Source organism: Chlamydotis macqueenii, chromosome Z (genome assembly GCF_036417535.1).
Source record: "Chlamydotis macqueenii isolate bChlMac1 chromosome Z, bChlMac1.mat, whole genome shotgun sequence".
NCBI lineage: Eukaryota > Metazoa > Chordata > Aves > Otidiformes > Otididae > Chlamydotis > Chlamydotis macqueenii.
The window spans coordinates 8,917,125-8,938,138 of NC_141593.1; the positions used below are offsets into that span (position 1 = coordinate 8,917,125).

The window sequence follows — 21,014 nt, forward strand, 5'->3', positions numbered from 1 at the left end:
CTCAGGGGTGATCTCTCTGTCCCATCCCCAGCCCTTTTTCTTCCAGCCAACCAGAGCACTTCCCAGCTTGTTCTCTTCACTGGGCTGAGCAAGGCATTGATGCTCTGGATCAGTCTCGCTTCTGAATTTGTAGAGTCTATTAAGCAGATCAGTATTTCAGACCCTCCCCAAAGCTGGCTGTGTCGATCTGCAAGTGTGGCAGAAGCCAGCAGCCACTTCCGTGGGCCACTTCTCCTCAGTTTTCAGCTCCAGGGCTGCAGTCGCAGGGCTCCCACTCTACCATGCTGACAGCTGTGCTTGCCCTCCTTGGGAACACCTGAAGGAGAGCAGGGCAAGGTGCTCTGACCTGGTAGTTCAAGGGGTAATGCCATGAGTCTTTTCTGCTTTTTCTTCTGACCTTCCTTCTACCTGAGCTTTAGTTATTGTTTTCTTGCCAGTGGAAAATAACTAGTATATACCTATTCTTAAGTTCCTGAGGAGTCTTAACCTTATTTCTAGGCTGGAAATACCATACTCCATAGGGCAGAAATTGAGGGCTGCAGTAACTCCAGCATTGCACTGTAGCCTCTGGGAAACAGCTGACTGCTTCCTCGGGACAGATGCTTTGTTGGTATCTCCTTGTTCTTGCTGCCAGATTTGTGATGGACAGTGGCTCCTCTGCCCTGAGTCTGGGAATAGGGCTATGGGGAGAGAGAAAAGTGTGGAGGAGTGATGCCCCCCAGCAGAGGAGGTTTGGCTGGGGGCTTTCTGCATTTTCCCTTGCCCTGAGGACCAATTTTCTGCTCCTTCAGCCTGATGACAGCTCAGCCTGCTGCAAGATCTTGCTGTTTGGGCCTTTCCAGGTAGAGAAGGTGCAGGAGCCAGAGGAGGAGCTGGCCCCTCCCTGCATCCCTCTTCCCCATCAGTGTGATTCCAAGCTGGGATGGGAGTCCCTCTTGCAGAGGTGAGTGGGGAGCCCTAATTGCCCCTCTGCCCAAGGCTCCTGTGTGTGTTAACAACCTGTAATGGGATGGGTTGTGTTAGCCTGTTAAGCCCCGATGGGGTTCCTTGTCGACTTAAAAGTGTGAGGAATTTCACTCAACCATGTTAAAACATTTCCACCACCCCCTTTAATAGCTTCATGCATTGATTTAACCCTATGGCAGCTGGGGTTGTTTGCTGGGAAAAGCCATCTGGCTCTCCCCAGCCTCCTGTCTTGCCTTCGTGCAGCTACTTTGGCCAGCGTTTGCGTTTCTGGGGGATCTTGTTAGCAGGAGGGCTGCTCTCGCTCTTGTCTTTGCAGTCCTGCCGGCGGCTGGCTTGACAGAGCTGGTGTGGGAAGAAATTTTCCTTCCATCGTGCTGAGCGTGGTCTTGCTTTGCTGCTTTTAATGAGAGTAATTTTGCCCTGGCTTGTATCAGCCACAGCCCACCTGTGCTGCCAATTACACCGGCGGATTTGGTGTGACCTGCGGAGCTGGGATCAGGGTGTCCGAGGTTTAAGTGTTTCTGAGCTGCAAGGTGTGAAAAATCTCACCAGTGCTGAAACAGAGAGGGGTGGGGGGGGCCGCTTTCTGAGTTATGAAAGACTGAAGGACATGCCGGTATCAGGTGCTGTTGATCTCTGGGGAATTTAGAGAATCAAGCGCTTGCTAATTGCAGGCGTGATGCCAGCATGTTGGGAAAGAAATTCTCCTTAATCGCAGGCTGTGTGCCCTGATTTTTGTTGTTGTTATTGAATTAGTTAAATGTGTATTCTAACACCTCCCTGCCTGGGTAGGCTGCGCGTGTGGACCTGAAGTGTGTGCCTGTGTGCAAACACACTGACAGGGCTCTGCGGGAGCCAGGGTGGTGGTTCTGCTACATAAACACGATACATCTGTCACACATTTCCTATTTCTGGAGAAGCTGGCATGCAGGCCAGCGTGTGCCTTGCTCATGCTGACTCAGGCACCGTCCAAGATGAGTCTTCTGCGGTGTCCATGTAGCTGTGACTTCCTTCTGGCTGGTGGCTGATGCTCAAATTCATTCCTGCCTCCTTGTAATAACTGTTGTTGTTATTGTCATGGTTTCAGGCCATGTTTGAAGGAGACTATTGGCTGGACTGGTGTTAGCCCACATCCTTTGGGGCCACTAGGCTAAAGGTAGTGGCAGGGTGTGGAAATCAGGGTAGCTGGGTGATTGCAACACCAGAGAGCCCTGTGTCAAGACTTGGTGCCTTATGCTTATACTTCTGCATGGATGAGCAGCCCCTGAGTGCAAATATGCTAATAGGCATGCATTTAAAGTTTTGGCTGGCTTAAGATGCCCTGCTAGCCCATCTGAGGGCTGGGAGAAGATGCAGTGTTATGGAGGCTGGCTGGGCACCATGGTGACTTTGGTCCTGCCTTGGTGCAGAGCAGAAGGCACAGCCCGTGGGGACAGCAATCTCGTGGCAGCATGGCTGTGTGTAAGATATCTTACAGCAATAACAACTTGTGTCAGCTGTTTTGTTGAGGTTTCTGGTGCAAGGAGCAGCTTGTGTTGTTGCTAGCCAGCAGTGCTCAAAAGGCTATGCACGAGGGTACTTGGGGAATTTTGGGGCAGAAGCTGTGCTGGCTCTTGCCCTGCGTGTGGGTAAGCTGTCTCCTTAGTGTGTCATTCAAAAGTGCTGTGCTTAGTAATTAATGCTTCTGCAATTAGGTGCAAGGAAGAGAGCTCCGAATTTTCAAGGTTGGACAATTGGAAGGAGAGCTGCAAATGAATGAGGAGATGTTTGTAGGCTCCATCCTTAAAGCGGGTGGACCTAAAGTGGGTCAGAGTAGGGGGGAACTGATGCATTTGAAGAAATGTGAAGATGCTGGTGATGAAATGAAGCCTAGCTTCTATTTCAAAGGCTTAGACCTTCTCTGGACACTCTGGCGTAGCCTGGCCTGGGTCTGTTCTTTCTTGGCAAGGATATTCTTGTAAATGGAAATGCTGGCCTGGGTGACCTTCTGTGTCTGTCTGTTGGAGGAAATGTGCTGAGCCGAAACAAGTGTTTCCAGAGCTAGGTTCTCAGGCTCGGGGTCTGTTGATCTCCCTGCTGAGATGCTGGGGTTGGCAGCTGGGCTGCGGTCCTTCTTGAGTGCCTGGGCTTGCTCCCAGCCCAGGCCCATCAGACCACTTGTGATATGAGCTTGCTTCTAACTCTGAAGGTCAAATGGCTTGCAGCAGGGTGACAAAGGAGCCCTTGATCTGAAAGCGAGATTGTTCTTGTGCCTCGCCCCAGGAGGGGTCTCATGGGCTGGGATGCGTGCTGGCTGAAAGGAATGCTTAAAATGTTCTTTCTTTGCTCCTGTCAAAAGCCCTTGCAAATGTGAATCAAAATATCTGCCCCAGTGCTTTCCTGCTGCATACTTCAGGCTGGCTTATTCCCTGAGAATGGCTTGATCAGTACAGCCAAATGTCCCGGGGTCCTGTCCCTGACAGCGGATGGTAGTGGACATGCAAGGAAAGGCATAAGAACAGGGTGAGCATGCACTGTGTAGCTCCAGCCTTTGACAGCTAATGGTTCAAAAGTCTTCAGCCACAAGTAAAGAGATTTTTTTTTTAACCCCTCCCCACCCCCTGCCTTCTGCTGTGAATTTGTCCAAGTGCATAGATTCAAGAAAGCAAATCTTCATCACCCACATCACATGCACAGCATCCTCCAGCCAGTAGTCCCATCGCTCTGCCACACCTCTTGTGAAGAGCTGATCCTTTCTCAGTTAGGGACCTGCTGCCCACTGGCTCTTTCTGTCCCCTGCTGTGGAGGGCTGACTGGGAGACTCATGCCTCGCACTCCACCAGTATAAGGCCTGTGCTTACGTACCTCCAGCCCTGCAGCTGCAAGGTATTCTCCAGCAAGGCTCTGTGCTAAGTGGAGTCTTGCATGATGGTGTGCACCCCAGCCTCACACCGCATCCCTTCTCTGCCCGGCCATGCCTTGTTGTGTGTCTCCAGGCACATATTTCCTGCTGTGCTACAGATGTTAGGTCCCATATCTCCACTGCTGAAGTGTGACAGCTGAAAGATCAGCTTGTTTCTGCAGGGAGGCAGTGGCTGCAGCTGGGTGTGAGTTGCTCCACGTGCCAGGCTGTTGTGCTGCAGCCGTGAGGCACATCCCAGCAGCATCTCACTGAGACTTTCCCTGGCTCTTTCTGTTCTCAGAGCTTTGGTCAATTGTGTTTTGGCAATAAAGCAACTGAGGGCTCTCATACTGAGCAAATAAAATGTCAACATCTCAGCCTGAAAAATACCTCGTAAATTTCTCTATACAATTTTAAATTAAAAAAAGAAAAGCTGCAAACTGGCAGCACCCATTCTGGTGAGCCTTTGGCAGTGCCCTTTTCATCAGGAGGAAAAGGGACTGGAGTAACTTTTGCATTGCAAAAAGTTGTGCTGTGGCTGGAGGGAGGCTGTGATCAGTAGACTGATCATCCAGTCTTAATCCATTGGTGATAGTGTGTTAATTACTCTCGTCATGTATTAACTTACACCAGGAGGACCTGTCATACCCTTAACTTCTTGTAAACTCTGCTGATGGTGACTATCGTTGCTGTGACATCAGCTGTAAATTGAAGGCAGTGTGCAGGTCTCTAGAAGGCATTAAGTCTACTTATGCATGTCAAAGGGCTTGCAAGCTGGAGCAGCGTGGCCCGTATTGCATTTGTAGCCTGATTGGCAAGCTTCCTACTCTGCTCCTGCTGCAACTGTGGCTCTCTACCATCTGCTTGCCCTTTCCGTGCTCTGCAGCTCTCTTGGCCTGAGCAGTGATGTGCAAGGATGATGTTTGCACAGCAAGGATGACCTGCCTTGTACCTAGAGGTGAAACACCAGCAGCAGAAGGTCCTGGGAGCTCCCAGCTGCACTATGTGCCTGTTGTGCTTTGCTGGGAATGATGCTCAGGCAGATGGGAGCGTTTTTGTCTTTCTCCACAGCTACTCTGGGCCTGTACTGCTGAGCTGCAGGCAGAAAGCTGTTTGCAGTCTCTTGCTCCCTGTGTGGATCATGGCAGGCTTGCTTAGTGAGGGAAAACCCTCACCTGGCTCTAGCCTGCAGATGTGGTCCTGGTAGCACTGTACCTACATGCCTGGTTAACCAAAAGCTGAGTAGTTGTAGCTCTCTCCTTAGGGGAAAAAGCAAGGACCTGCTGGCTCATGTTCCCCTGCATGCGGCAGGGTCTGAGCAGCCAGACTGCAGTCAGTGGAAGGCATGTTCCCTGCATGCCATTAAGTCTCACACGTTGCTATCACAGCTGGCTGCGAAGCACTTGGGGGATTTCTCTGCTTTCTCCATGTAAGTGTAATGCAAAAATCTAATCTACTTAAGATGCATGTCTGCATCCACTCCCTCCATTCTGCAACTCTGGGTCATGGATGGTCACTTAAAAATCACAGCTCTCTGTTCACATTGAACCAAAGGAGGCTGTGTAATGTGCAGGCTCTGTCCAAGAGATGCTGCACAGGCAGGTGAGGGAGAGGAGAAAATTTACTTTTTATCCCTTTGTTCTTTGTACCCTGCCTTTGAAATGCTCTGAGCTATTTAGGTAGTGGATGGTCAGGAGGCTGGCAGGGATGGGAGGACGAGGGTGAACTGTCACTTGATGCTGGTCCAGCGTACCTGAGGAGCTTTTGCAGGGCTGCCCAGGCTCCTGACGGAGGATGAAGTGTCGGCAGCCAGTGGGCAGCCCCGCTGTGCCCCTCTCTGAATCTGCTGGCCCAAGTGCTCTTCCCTGGGGGACAGGGTCCTGCTTAAGGGCACTTTTGCTTTCCCTTCTGTTGTTCCCCACATGGCATTCAAATGCAAAGCTACCAGGTTTCTCCAGCATCTTCCAGCTCCTGGGGGACAGACATGGCTAAGCCAACCCAGTGCTACCTGCAGGACTGCTACCTGCACACCTGGCTTGATCTGGTGTGTAGCTTGAGAGCTGAGGAGCAGAGGAAATAAATGGTGCGCTTTCCTCTTCTCCTCTTACACTGTGTAGCTGATCAGCTATCCTGGCAGGTTCCCTCTGCCCGGGAGCAGGGGTATTGCAGCAATGCAGGAAGCAGAGAGAGGTCAGCAAGGGGACTGGGAGCTCAGGGCTCCAGTCTAGCTGGGTTTTATGGGAGGATGTTGCTGTTGTGTGAGCAGTGCAGCCAGGGTTGCTGTGATCCTTTTAGCAGGACTCTTTCAGAGACACAAAAGAATTGGGTCTCTGGCCCCAGATGCAGTGCTGGGTGCCCTGTTGTGGCTGGGCTGAGCACAACCTGGTGAAAGTTTACCTTGTGGCAGAGCACAAAGCAGGTTTATTTGAAGTGCTGTGAAAGGAAGGAAATCTCCCCTCCCATTTGTTTCCAAATCCTCTTCTGGTCAGATGAGTGAGGCGGATTAACAGCATGGCAGCGCTGTGGACTGTCCAGATGATAACTTTTTTGTCTTAAGTGATGAAAAGCACCAGCAGAAAGTTTGTTTGCAGGAAATGAAATTAAAAAAAAAAATTGCCTTTTTTTCTAAAGCTACTTGTTTCTCATGTGACCTTTGGCTATACAAGAGCCTAGGTCAGCAGAACCCCAGGTGGAACAAGTTCCTCTTTTTTGTGCTCAAATGCATAAGGACACCTTGTCCTGTTGTTAAGGCCAGAGAGCGTGTACGTTACCTGTGTTCCTGCTGCATCACGGAAGCAGTGAGAGTTTTAAGGTTCTGCTGTCCTGCTGCCTTCAGGACAGCATTCCTTGACTTCTAAGTGCCACCTCACCTCTTTTGACAAACACCCATGGGCTAGTTTCTGAAGCACTGCAGAATTTCTCTGCTCACAAACTTGCTCTCTCCTGTACCTGCTTGTGTAGACAAGTGGCACTGTGTTTGGGTGTGAGACTTTGCCTTTGCTGCTCTGTGATGCCTTCGAAGTCTCAGGTTGAGAAGTGCTGGTCTGGGGAGCTCCATGCTGCTGTGTGGGGCTAGGAAGGGAGAGCAGCATCCCCTCCTAGCATGGTGTCATAGCTTAGCCCCACTTGGGATCAAGCTACACAGTCTCACTCATTCCCCCCACCCTCCAAAGGAATGAAGGAGAGAAAATATAACAAAAAGGCTCGGGGTTTGAGATAAGAATAGGGAGAGATCTTTATAGTTATAGGCAAAACAGACTCAACTTGGGGAAAACTATTTATTAAAACTAAAGCAGGATAATGTGGAAGAGAATAAAACAATTTCCCCTCCATCCCTCCCTCTTCCTGAGCTTAACTTAATATCAATTATCTCTGCCTCCTTCCTCTGCCCCCTAAGTGGCACAGGGTGGGAATAGGGGATGGGGATTACAGTCAGTTCATCACACGTTGTTTCTGCCGCTCCTTCCTCCTCAGGGGAAGAACTCCTCGCATTCCTCCCCTGCTCCAGTGTGGGGTCCCTCCCACGGGCTGCAGTCCTTTGTGAAACTGCTCTGGGTGCAGTCCCTCCGGAACGGCTGCCCCAGCGCGGGCCCTCCACGGGCCACAGCCTCCTTCAGGCATCCACCTGCCCCGGCGTGGGGTCCTCCCCGGGCTGCAGGGGGATCTCTGCTCCTCCGTGGGCCTCCATGGGCTGCAGGGGCACAGCCGGCCTCACCATGGGCTGCACCACGGGCTGCAGGGGAATCTCTGCCGGGAGCAGCGTTACTGCTGTCCCTCCTTCTGCATTGACCTTGGCGTCTGCAGCCGTTCCTCTCACCAGAAATTCTTCACAACCGGCTCAGGCAGACGCCTCTCAGGTTCTCTTCACATCTCCTCTCCTCTCCACTTCTTGCAGCCGGGCCGGGTCGGGCCCAGTTGCCGCCCGGTGGGAGGCCAGAGGGTGAGGGCCGCAAGGCCCACAAGGCTCACGCCTCCCCCTCTCTACTTCCACTTCTGCTTCTTTATTCCTTTTTTGTTGTTGTTGTTGTTATTTCCCCCTTCTTAAATACATTATCATAGAGGCGTTATCACTGTCACAAATTGGCTTGGGCCTGGCCAGCAGCAGGTCTGCCCTTGACCCAGCCGGGTCCACCAGACAAAGGGGAAACTTCCAGCAGCTTTTTGCAGAAGCTGCTGCTGTAGCCCCCCCACTACACAAACCCAACACACATGGGTTGCATTTCCCTCTTCTTGTGTCAGTCAGTAATGCCTGACTGAGCTCATCTTGCTTGGGAGAAGTTTGTCCCTGCCTTGTGAGCTTTGAGCCCTTCTAATATGCTTCCACAGACATTTATTTCTGTGCTTTCTCCAGAGCTGTCACCAGCTCGGAGCGCAGCCTTTTCAGGATTGAGTGCACTTGTGTTATCATTTGGAAATAGATAAGGGGAAGAAATTTTCTGGGGGGTGATAATGACCTTGTGTTTGAGGTCAATGAAATATCAAACTGCCTCTTCTAGGGTGCCTGTGGCTTATTCTGTGTGTCTTTGTGAAGCTGAAGCCTTTCTTTCAGGGAAGGATAGAATCATAGTATGGTTTAGGTTGGAAGGGACCTGAAAAGTCCAAGCCCCCTGCAAGGAGCAGGGACATCTTCAACCAGACCAGGTTGCTCAGAGCCCCATCCAACCTGGCCTTGACTCTGTTGGTCAGTCACTTCTGGTGGTACCTGCAGCCACCAACCTCCTGTGATAGTTATTCACCCTGGGAGATGAAGCTTTCCCTGACTCAGGCATCTTTATCCTAAGCATATTTCCATAGTAGGGGAAGCTGTGGAGGGAAGGGAAAGGGCTTTTTTCTGCCCCTCCACTCCAAGCTCAGTCCCTCAGTGTTGAAGCATCCTGATGTCTTTCATAATACCTCGGATGTGCTCGTGGTGAGGTTGTATGCAGTGGTGTGGAGGCTTCATGCTTGCCCTTGGCCACTCCTAGAAGTGTCCAGCTTCAGACTGGTATCCTGGTTGCCCTCTGGGCTCTGCCACTGGCCAGCAGACTCCAAAGCTGGTGGCCTGTCAGGGCGCAGTGCAGGAGCTTCTCTTGGCACTTGCTCCCATGCGCTTGGCTGCAAGCCCTGTGATGTCTGCTGTCTCTGCTCGGTGGGGACAGGCGTGCTGAGGCTTTGAGTTTGCCAGCTGCTGGCAATAGTTGATTTTAATTTCTGTAATGGATCTGGTTCCTGTGGAGATGGTCCAGAGAGAGATAAATCACAAGGCTTGCAGAAGAAGGCTGGGGTCGGCAGGTGAAGGAAGAGCCCATCTAGTTCCCATCCAGTTTCTTCCTCTGTCTCTTGTATTTGCCAAGGCAGACCCACTTCCTGCAGTCCTGGATGCTCTCCAGTATCTTATAGTTTACTAGGATGGAGATGGTATAAATCACACCTGGAAGATGCTGAACCAGAGAGTTTCCTGACCATGATGAGAGTGGGGAGGGAAGAAGAGGAGCAAGAAGAGCTGAAGAGGGGAGACAGCTGAAGCTTAAGTGAGAGGAAGTTGATTTCTCAGTAAAGGTGAATATTAAGCAAGCCAGTGCTAGGCTTGGCATACAGCGAGGCTTTTTGAGAGGAAGGTGCTGTGGTGCTACAGCACATCACTGCTGCTTCCCATTGCTCTTTCCCCACCTGTCCCAAACGTTCGCACTTGGCTCAGGAGCCGCGGGGGCTGGCTTGGTAGTGGGTGATGGTTCCAGATCCGGCAGAGGAAAACAGCACTGCTGGATGTAGTCCTGTATGCAGCTACCCTGTGTCCAGGCTGACCAGACCTTTGCTGCTTCCCTGATTGAAGCTAATGTTATAAAAAAGTGCTATCTGATTTTAGCATGTGGGCTGTGTGCAGCATGTCTTCTGGATCTCTTTTCAAGGCTCTTCTGGAAAAAAAAAGGACCTAGAATATGCTGCCAAAATGAAGTTTTCCTGCAAGCCTTCCCGCTTAGCTACTTTTTTCTGCATGTCTACTAATGCTTCCTTCTCTCCCCACCTTTGAGCACTGCTGAGTATGGGGCCTTTTGCAGTCCACTGGTGAAATGTGATCCTTGGACATCTTTTTTTTTTGAGATTCTTTAGGTGAGGGAGAGCTGTGAGCTGCCAAGGGTGGGACAGTGAGTGGCTTGGGGACCACATGTTTATCCAGTCACCCAGTCACCTCCTGGAAGGCTCCAGCCAACCGTGGCAACAGGGTAGAAGTAGCCAAAGCTTAGGAGCAGAAAAGAGCTCCCTTGTGCTCATACAACTGGGGGGGGGGGGGAACACCACCACCACCACCACCACCAAAACCAAACCCAAGTAAACCCAAAGTTTAAAAAAATACTGAAGAGGAAGAAAAATTTCTTCCATTTTCCAAGTAATCTTTTTCTCACACTAACCAGCAAGGTACTGTTGCCAAGGTGAAGAAGGCAACCTGGAAAATGGCAGGATAACACCCACGCAAGTCAATGGGCAGATGGGAACTGAAGCCTGCCTCTGGTGCTCCAGCACTGCCCAGTTAAACTGGCTCTTCTGCATAAGCTCTAGGAGGAAACTTGGGCTGTGCAGATGACCCTGGGTCTCTGGTGTGCTGACCTTGAGTACAAGCTCATGTGTCTCTGGCTGCAGGTCCTTCCAGAACTACTAAGTGGTTCGGTTTGGTTTATAGCATTCTCAGCAGTTCTTCTGCCCCCTGTCCCTGTGCCACAGTCTTTCCTGTTTGCTTGGAGCTGGTGGAGACCAGAACAGCCTCACGAGCCTTGTAATGAGCATGGATAATACGGATCAGAAGTGCTGTGGGAAATGATGTTTTCCTCCAATTATTTGTGCTTGTTACTTGTGGCAAGGAGAGGAAGTGCCCTTGAAGGTGAAGGATGGATAGATTCCATGCAAAACCAAAGCAGTCTTTTCTTGGCTGGTGCTTCAGATCTGATTTCCTCCCACTCTTCTTGCACAGACATTTCTTTACATTGATGCCCGAAACTCGTGCTTGTGCAAAGTTTGAATTGGGTTACTCCATCCTCCACCAGTCCTGCAGAAATAGTTGCAGATTAGGACATCAGGCACTGGAGAAAGAGACGTGCACGCAGCATGGTCTACTGCTCTGTGACCTGCAACTAGTTGCCGCCTTCTCTGTGGACCTGTTGGGTTTTTTTTAATTATTTTTCCCACCTGCTGTGTCTGTGTAGGCTGTAAATCTTCTCCAGGCAGGGCGTCTTGCTCTGTATGTGGTGTTGGAGCTGCTGTCTCAGCTGGCAGCTCTGGGCACGCAGCAGGGATGAGCATGAAGGGATGGTGGGGACAAAGTGGCTTGGCAGTGTTTTGGCTGATGGAGTGAGCCTGGGAGGCTGCTGTTGAGGTGATGGCATTGCAAATAGCCAGAGGTCTGGGGACCAAAGAATTTGTATTGGTGCTAGCTGCCTTCAGGAGAGGGTGATGGGAAGGTTGTGGTGAAGCAGGGAAGGACCTCTTACGGGGTAGGAAAGCCGTGAGGCAAGATTCTTCCTGGGAGGTTGTGGACAGCTTTGCATCCCCAGGGTACCTTGCCTGGTTGCATTTTTAGGTCAGTGATTCAGTACCTGGAGAAACTGAAGTAGAAAGTGGACATACAAACAAGAGACTCTGGGGGTTGTGAAGTGGCCCTGGAGGATTGCATCAGGAAAAGAAGTTCAGGGGGCAAAATGCAGCAGTGAGGATATAAAATGTAGAAAAGTGTGCTTGTACGTGGATTTCTAGGGGGACTGGGAAGTGTGGTCAAGCTGTTGAAAACTTGTAATGTCTGCAGGGATGGTGCTGGATGCCAGAGAGAAGCGTGGACCCTCTTGAACGCGACAGGATTAATCTTTAAGTTACGATGTGGAGGTGTCTGAGCTATGTGATCTCAACTCTTACAGCTGGCAGTGGAAGGAGGGAGAAAGGCTTTTTCACAGTACTGCCAGGGAGAAGTAAATACAAGGGAGACAACAGGCCTATTAAATAGAATTGGTTTCTCTCCAATTTCTTTTCCCTTCTCAAATGACTGAGGTCCTCACCATCTCTTTATACTTGTTTTTAGCAAGATTAAAAAAGCCCAAGAGGTGCAGGGGAGATTGGGAACAAAAGATGACTGTACAGAAATAGCTATTAAGGAAAGCTTGAGGGTACTTTGCAAGCATCTCAAATGCTTGGCTAGCCTCAGTAAATAGTCTTCAGGGCATTAAGGGAATTACTGATTGAATGTAAATATCTGATGTCCCTTTGCTTCAAAAATGAAGTGAGCCTAGTGCCAGTTGTGTTGCTGGTGCAGGGTGGGTACCAGTCTGAGGGACAAGACAAGCTCCCAGTCGTTTGTTCCTGTCCCTGCAGGAAGCAGTGTGATGTCTCTGCTCTCTCTGCTTGCAGCTTAACTCTCCAGGATGCAGCTCAGCGATGGGATTACAGCCCCAGTCTGGCAGCAGCTGATCTGTGCCATTTATTACTCAGCTCAAGTAGGCATCCCGGGCAGTCTTGCTTTAAAGGTGAAGTGAGCACTGTAATTGGAGGGAAGAGTGAAGAGCAGGTTTCAGTGTTGCAGCTGTGTTTTAGAGTTGTGTTTGATGCAAAGCTTCTCTGGTGAATATGGTTTCAATATGGAAGCAAGAATGAAAGGACAGTGAGACTTCAAAGTGCTGGAGAAGCACATGGGATGCCTGTTCCTGACCTCTTAAGGTTGCTGATCTGTCCTAATTGATCCTTCTCCTGATCCAGTGAGGATAGCTGACTTGCATTTTAAAAACAACATAATCTGCTCTTCTTTTTTTCCAAATGACCACAGGCCTGACTGTCTTTAGTGAGAACATGGACTGTCTGCTTTGGTAAGTTTTGCATGTAAAATGAAGAGCTAAAGGAAGGTGCAGAGGGATGTCTTGGGTTGGGCTGTTGGTAGATGACCCTGGCGTTGCTACATGGCTTGGCTTCAGGTTCATCTTTGTGGCTGGCCTGGAGGGGAGGGGACCAGGACATCTCCACTGCTCATCTGCCCTCCTTTGTTACAGCTTGGGGCTTAAGGGTGGGGTGGCTTGCAATTTGAGCTGAGACCTGGGCATAATACTTCCCAGGCTAGTTTGCCCTCTTAGTGACCCACAGGCTGAGTTGTCTCCTCTACCTTTGCTCTGAGGGATCTGAGCAGCCCCTGAGGGAGCTCCCACTGCCAGCAGAAATTTTTCCTGCACTGGTACTTTTGCAGGGGATGATTAAGTCCTCTCCTGATTATCTCTTGGCGTAGCTGAACCAACTGAGTGCTCGAGCCTGTGGCTGCACAGCAGGCTTTCCAGTTCCCGACTCATTCTCCTAATTCTTCTTGGAAGCTGTTCCACTTCCACGGCCTCTTTTTTTTTTTTTTTTTTTTTTTTTTTTTTTTTCTGAGAGTGCAGACACCGGCACTGAAGGCAGCAGCCAGGAATAGTCTCACTGTGTTCTAGCAAGAGCTAATACTAACCTCATGCTGTTCAGGATGCTCCCTGGTGTATGCAGGGTATTTTTTTCCCCTTAATTATACCACTGCCCTTGAACAGTGTGACTTGTGTGTGGAAGCCATGGAGGAGATTTGGAACAGTGTTTTAGGATATATGAGGCTCATTTAGACCAACGAGTGTATTTGACTGTGCTGGCAGACACAGTGCTCAGAGTGGGAAAGGAGCTTCAGTGAACGGGACGCAGCAAGGGGAGCCAGTTGCCCTTGTGACACTGGGTTTGCAGCCGATGCAGCAGAGTAGGGTTTTGCTTATGCTGTGGCCTTGCATCTGAGGGTAGGGATGAAATAGTGATGATTACTTGGGAGGATCGGTTTTCTGCTGAGCAAGTAGGTGGAAAGTCAGGCAACAAAATTAGCTGAATACACAAACAGTCTGGGCTAGAAGAGGTTCTCTCCAGAGAGAGATTAAAGCATGTGGTGTCTTATGTAGCAGTGATGGCCTGTGTGCTCTTGCCGTGCCTTGGCCCTCTGAGCTGACAGTTGTTGAGCTGTTGGCTTTGTGCGCTGTCCTCATTGCTCCCAGCTCCTTTCCGGTGACCAGCTGGGGTTGAATATCTTGTGACACATGCTCAGTCCTTCTTGCTGCTTTTTTTTTTCCCCACAGGCAGTTAGGTGCTCTGCCCCAAGCCCTTCCTCCCTGGGACACTTGAGCTCAGCTTTGCATCTTGCCTGGATCCATAGGTGACTCCCAGGGAGTGAATGGTGCTGGGGGACAGATAGGGCTCTGCAAGCCGTGTGACTCGTTTGTGCCAACTGAGCTTTTAACGGCAGGGGCTGTACCCATGAACATCATATGAGACTTCAGAAATAGTTTTGCACTCAGACAACCTCCCTGAGCTTCTGGCTGCTAATGTCAGCACATCAGGTCCTGAGCACAGAGCAACAGGCATCACTCTCAACCTCTTCCACAGGATCACAGAGAGGAGGGGATGGGTGCAGCGGAGCATAGCAATAAAAATCTGCAAGCCCTCAGTTTGGCTTCTGGGAATGTAGACATCAACAGGATGCTATTGGTCCTGCCAGCAGGCTGGTGTGCAGTAATTTTCCTTGGCTCATCGTAGCTCTGGTCTCCATGGGAGGCTGTAGTTGACCAGGGCCCTGCAGGCAGTAGCTTGGCTTCCTGTGCAGGTCTGGTGACATCCTACCCAAATTCCATGAAAGGGAAAAAAAACTAATAATTTGCTCTGTTTTCTCTGCAAGTGAGTTTTATCTGCTGTTTATTGTCAAAACACCTTAGCAGTTGGAAACTCTTTTGCAACAAACTTGATGCAGGAACTGAAAGTTTTCAGCAAAGCGTCAAGTTTATCTTACTTCTGAGAAGGATGAGAGTTCTTCCCCCAAACATATCTAACAGGATGTAGATAAACACTTGGCAAGGTCCAGACATAAAGTCCCGTGGTGGGCCAGAATTCACAGTACATGGCAAGGCAATAAGAGGCTTGAAGGTGTCTCAAGTGGTATTGCAAATAATCTCTTTAATTCTGCCTTTAATTTATGTCTGCTAATGAGCAGGGAGGAGTACCAGAAGTCTTAAATTCAGCTCGTGTAACTTGGAAAAGAGAATGAAACTTGAGGAGCCACTAAAAAAATAGCAAGGATGTGAAAGAGTGTAAGGAAGCTAAACCTGAGAGGATGAGAAATGAAAACTGCAGGCTACTGCAGGGGGTGGAATTCAGCCCTGAAGTGTAAGAACTTTGGACATTTCCTGTGCTGGAAGCATCAGGCTTCAAGCATTTTAGAAATGGAATACAGAGGCCAGTTTTCCTTGTGTGGAGCTTGGTGTGCCCCATGCTGGGTTCCCATCAGCTGCCAGGCTCCAGATGTGCAGTTGTCCTGCTCAGGCAGGAGTGGGGATGGGAGGAGAGTTCTCTGGTGGTCTCCTTCTTTGGTGTGAATACCTGGGGACTCTCTGCCCTGCTCTGGGGCTGCTGGTGGCTACTTATGGGGAGAAGGTAGTGTGAGTCTTCCAGGTGCTTGCAGGTAGCAGCTTGGCCTGGTTCTCCAGCTGTTTTTGAGTAAAAGGGTCATTCCAACTCTCATGTTAGTTATTTTGGCAGAATTTAGCACAGGGCAAATAATGTTGGTGTCTTATAGCTCTTTTGCCAATGTTGCCTGTCATCAGAAAAGCAGTATGGAAGGAGAAGGAGACGTGGGGGAAACAGGTCTGGGTTTTCTGTCCACTCTGTCCTGCCCCAAACTCAGTGTGGGAAACACTTAGGAAGTGCCTTGAGATGCAAGTCGCATGGTGCAGAGGACTGGGACCATCTTCTGCAAGGCCCAAAGGTTGCATGTGGCTCTAGCACCAAAAGCCCAACAAAACCTGGGCTGTACATGTGGGAGGGGTTTTCCCCTGCGTCCCCCAGGCCCATCAAGTGGGACAGGGCTTTACAACTGGGAACCTTAAACCAACAGCTTGATCTCTAGCTCCTCATGGCCAGTGTTGGATGAGGTAGATGTTGAGTTGCATCGCTTCCCTCTCATGTTCACTCACTCTCGCATCTTTGGCTAGTAAATGACTAGCCTAAACTTCTCCACAGCAAACTGCAAGGTAAATAAATATTCTTTTTTAGAAACCTCTTTTCCAGTTAAATTGACCCCCTTGGTACTTTCATGCATTTCAAGAAGTCGGAACAGTTCACAATTGAAAACAAGCAGTCTTTAGCTCCTGCTGTGAAGGGAAATAGTCAGGCACCAGAAAGACTGTCATTTTAGCCATGCTCTTACAAAAGAGGGTGTTACAGTAAACTTGCTTATTTCACTGAAGGAGAATTCAGCAGGCTTGACGGAAACCGGATGAGACAGGCATGGTAAATGGATTTTGCTGGCCGAATTGAAAGCAAAGAAACATGCATGTGCGGTGGCTGGTCAAGAATTGACTGTATCTTGCAGAAACCAGGAATAAATTAGGGACAGAGAATTAGCGAGCTCTGAAACAACGTCTGTCTAGCTGTATTCAAGGTTCTGTTCACCTATGGTATGCCTCCGATGGCAAATGGATGCAGCGAGTGGGGTGGCTGTGTTTAACTGCCTTGCTGCCTTTTAGCTCTGTATGCATGCTGGAAGGGTTGGGGTCTGCTCAAATGGTACTGCTGCATGCAGTTCCGCAAGCTGCCATGCTGGGCTAGGTCTAAGGCAAGCTGAGAGGGCTGCTTCTGGATGCAGCATCCTGTGAGGCAGTGTCCCATGAGCTTGGCATCAGCTGCTAGAGGTGGCTGGGAGCCAGTGGGGACCATTAGGGTAGAGCAAAGGAGGGGATGGATGTCTCCTGGTGCCCTATCCCCAGGGGAGAAATGGTACCTGGCCCTGCTTGGGGGATTTTCTCCAGTGTTTCACCACTGGAGGGGGTGGGGGGTGTATTTAGCTCCCTGGTGAGTACCGTGTGGGAACAGCAGTTGATCCCGTGCTGGCACAAAGTGCTAACTCCGTCTTCTTGCTGCAGCACTGACAGGAGCCCTCCTGATGAAGTGGGATCTATCCTGCCTTGCTGGCAGCTATGTGGAGAGCCAGGGAGATGGATTACCGAAAAGGTATACAGTGTCTTGTCCATCACCTCTTCAGCAATAGCTTGCTGCCAGTAACACAAGAGCAAGACTGTCCTGGTGTCCTGCAGGCTTTTGTCTCTCTGAGCAAAGCTACTTGTTGCAGCATTATAGCTGTCGGAAAGAACTGATGCTGCCTTCCCTCCTGGGTTGAGGGGACTCCTTCCCTCCTGGCGACACAGAGAGGACTCTGAGCTTCAGCATCTGGGGGTAACCATATGGGAGCCCAGAAGGGTGATGGGCAGCGCAGTTGGGTCCGCTGTGCTCCCCCAACCTAGTGAAGGAGCCCCAGAGCTGCTGGGGGCTCTGGATAGTGTGTGGGGACAGCTACAGCAAAACAGCCTCCCTGGTATTATCCTAAGGTAAACCACCTTGGCAGTGAAAAAAATCCAAATGCTGGAATGAAATGTCCTCCTTAATCATACCCCAGCATGTTCATCTAGCAGAGGTTCTTTCCTAATCAGAAGTGACACTGGCCAGGTCTAATGCACAACAGAGGGCTTTTGTGTAACAAATCTGACCCAAAGCATTAGGAAGGTGGGCTTTTTTCTTCCACATTGACTGTCTTGCCTTGCATGTTAGCACTGAGGCAGAAACATACTCACTAATAAAACAAAGTGCTCTGCGTTTTGGTAGTGGCTGTATTTACTTTTCTAAAGAGAAGTTATATTCTCTGTCAGTATAAATCAGGAATAGTTGCCAGTTCTGTGTCTCTTGAATGAATACTGAACCTCAGCTAGAGATGAAGAGCAGAGGAGCTTGAATAGGCAGCTGCAGTAACCACGTAAAAACTGAAGAAAGAGGCAGGTGCTCTCAAGATCTGTGAGGCTGCTTGGTCCAAGTGGCCTGGGAAGTGCTTAAGAAGTGCCTGTTTAATGCTACAGCAGTACATCCTACACGGTAACCCATAGAGCATTTTGGTCTGTGAGCTGATAATCCAGAAATGGCTCTTGGACAGTAGGTTTGCATTTCCTATGCATTTGGAGTCAAGATACTTGGAGTCCGTCTGGATCACTGATCCTCTGTATGAGGTGCAAACTGGAGATGTGCTTGGACTCAAAGCCTTGATTACCTGGATCTTACTTGCTGTCTTGGAAATGGCTGGACCTAGAAGCTTCTTTTTTTTTTACTGTAGGCTAATGCTGGCTGCCTCTGTGTTGTCTAGTGACACAGACTGGCTCAACATCATGGTTGGTGTTAAGGTTAAATGGAAGTCCCAGACTTCAGGATGAGGACTGGAGGGAATCAGTCTTACACTGGTCTCAGTGGCAAGGGTAAACTTGGTGTATTGCCTCTTCCACCATTAAATCCTTCATCTTGTGAGGTCTCTCGGCAGTACCCCAATTTTGCAGGAGCATCAGTATCCCACCTGTTTCCAGTTCAGCTACACAGTTCTGTATGGTCCCGGAACTCAGGTCTGGTCCTGTGCCAGCCTCCCCCTTGCACCCCAGGTGGCATGGCCTGGCTTTCCCCTTCCCTGCCTGCATCTCCTGCCTGACAGCAGGCACCTGGTTGTCCCCTGAAGGGTTATGGAGCTTGCTTGCCTGGGGATCCCCTGGGGACTTTGAGACAGACAATGCCTTGGGGAGATGGAGAGCTATCACTTTCCAGCTGCTGTTGTGTTGGCACAGGCTTGCTGTGTAAAGCTGCAGCTGCTATGGGACTGAGGGGAGGCTCTGTCTCGCTGGAGGGTTTGTTTTCTCTCAGCAGCATCCTTTGCTGGCCCTAGGTTAAAGCCTTTGACCTGATGAGGTCTGGAGAAGCTGGACTCCTTGCAAAGTGTGCTCTGGGAAGGGCATCTCAGCCTTGGGTTGTGGCTGTTCATTACAAGGTAGCAGCAGGATTTTTACCTGGTGGCAGCATGCCTGGGCTCAGCAGCCTGACAGGAGGCTGCCTGGACCCAGAGCTCCATTTATCCAGCTGCTGTGGTGGCTTTTGTAGCATCTGCTGAGTGCTCTGCTGCTGCCAGCACCGGAGGGTGGCGCGTGGGCTGGCAGTGCTACAAGTGTGGTGGTGTCTGGCTGTCAGGTCATGTCCTCTCCGAGTGCCTGGCTCCTGATCTCTCTTCCTGCATCAGTAGGACAGGCACGGCAGTGACTGGCATACCCCAGACACTGCAAGAGTGGAGCACTTTCACTGTAAACTCCCTCTGTGCCCTTCACTGGCTGAAGAAATGTCCTAATTCTTATGTTAATGCCCTCCACATGCATCCCTGTTGTCCTCTAGCAGGGCTGGGCTCCGCTACCTGACACCTTGTGACATACTGGCCCTTCCTCACCTGTCCATCCCTTTGCTTAGATTCCCCCACACCAGCCTGACAGTGCTGTGGGCAGAAGTATCCACCTGGGAGCAGGTACCAGACAGCAGCAGGATTAACAGAGACATTGTCTTGGTGCATCCCAGCCTGTATCACTGCCACCTGCAGATGTCATATCTCCTGCCAGCCAGATGCTGCCTATGGATCTGGTCTCCCCTGGGTGAGAGGAGACAGTGGCAGGCAGGCATGGGAAAGCCATCTAGTGCCTTTTAGCAGGAGGCCAAGGCTGCTTCTCGAAGCCAGGGGGACAATGAAGGCGCTGAAGCAGCCAGAGCGCGGGTGGGGGCAGAGTGGGACAGACAGGCAAGGGGAAGCCATGCAAATAGGGACTTTGATGTGGCTTCGAGGAGCTGGGCTGGAGCATTGTTCCTATCACATCACATCAGTTTCACATTCCTCATGCAGGAGTGATCAACGCTTTCAAGGCCAGACAAAAGAGCAGGGAGATGAACAAAAGCGAAGGAGGGGCTTTACCTACTGCAGAATAGAGGCAGAGGATGAATTGCTCTCTTGGCAAGCCATGGAGATGGGCTGGTGGTTGCTGTGCTTTAAAGCACCAGCTTAAAATTTTTCTCTTTTATTTAAAGGAGAAAAAAAAAGGTAGGAGAAAGGGTTTCCTGTGTGCAGAAGGGGGGATAAATAAGATAGTGTGACAAGTATCTCTGATCTTCTTACATTCCCTTGCTTGGTCTCCCCAAGTGATGACCCTCAGCTCACCGCAGAGGTGCATTGTGTCCTCTTGAGACGAGAGGTTGGCAAACATGGGTTTGACCCAGACGGCAAGGTGAGAGTACTTCTAAGGGAACTGTGTCCCCACATTAGCAATGTAAGTGGGTTTGGAAGGGTGGTGGCCACGTGCAGCTGAAGACTGCACTTTGCAGACCCATGGAGGGTGTTGGTATCAGCCCTGGCACAGAGGGAAAAGCTATGTTGGAGGGACCTGTGGGTTGTGCCCAGCTCTCCTAAGCTGGGATATGAGGAGCAGGAGGAAGGTGGAGGAGATGAGGAAGCATTTAATCTTTTTTTTTTTTTTTTTCTGCTGGCTGTTTTGGGGATCCTGCACATTGCTGCAGGGGAAACTTGGTGATGTTCCTTCATGGGGCTGGGTTTTGCTGGGCTGGAGAGCAGGCATGGGGCACGAGGCAGAACATGGCACAGAGTGCACACGTCCACATGTATGTGCTCCTGTGCTACCATCTCAGCCTTTGCAGCCTCAGTGGCTGAGCCTGAGGCCATTGAGAACTGGCTTTGCTCACCTGCTTTCCCATCCATGATGCTTCCTGGGTCTTCCCTGTCACTGACCCCTCTCCTCTCTCTGAGCCTGGGGTCCCCCTTCTGCCTTGTCCTCAGCTTCCTGCTCTCTCTGTTGTACACTGCTATCCACTTACCTCAGGGGAAAAAGTGCATTAAACCAACTGTCTTTTTTTCCCCTTACAGGTACTATTTGCAATTTGACTCTTGCCAGTATTAAGTGGAACTGCATCCCTCAAGGATGCTCTAGCGTCTCTCATCCTTCCCCAGAAAACTCTTTTCTCATGGAAGCACAAACTTTGAACATCATCCCCACCTCGCAGCAATCCCCTGCTCTCCCAGCCCCATGTACAGCTTCAGCTGCGCCCCCCCCCCTCGCCTCCCTTAGCCCTGACCCGCAGCCCCCTCCCCTCCCTCCAGCCCCGGGCCTCTCTGCCTGAAAGGCTGTCAATCAGACTGAATTGTCTGGTGGTTTTGTGATGTGGAAAGACTCCCACCAAGGAGTCAAGGGCCAGGCTGAGACCTTTAAACTCGATCCCATTTGCGTCTTAAATCAAACAGGAATCCAGGTCCTGGTAT

The 21,014-nt window shown here is 50.4% G+C and overlaps 1 protein-coding gene across 4 annotated transcripts in view; it reads left to right on the plus strand.

Annotated features, from left to right (window-relative positions):
- Positions 1–21,014, plus strand: part of CNTFR (ciliary neurotrophic factor receptor) — a 201,614-nt gene that overhangs the window by 16,278 nt on the left and 164,322 nt on the right. The window lies entirely within an intron of this gene.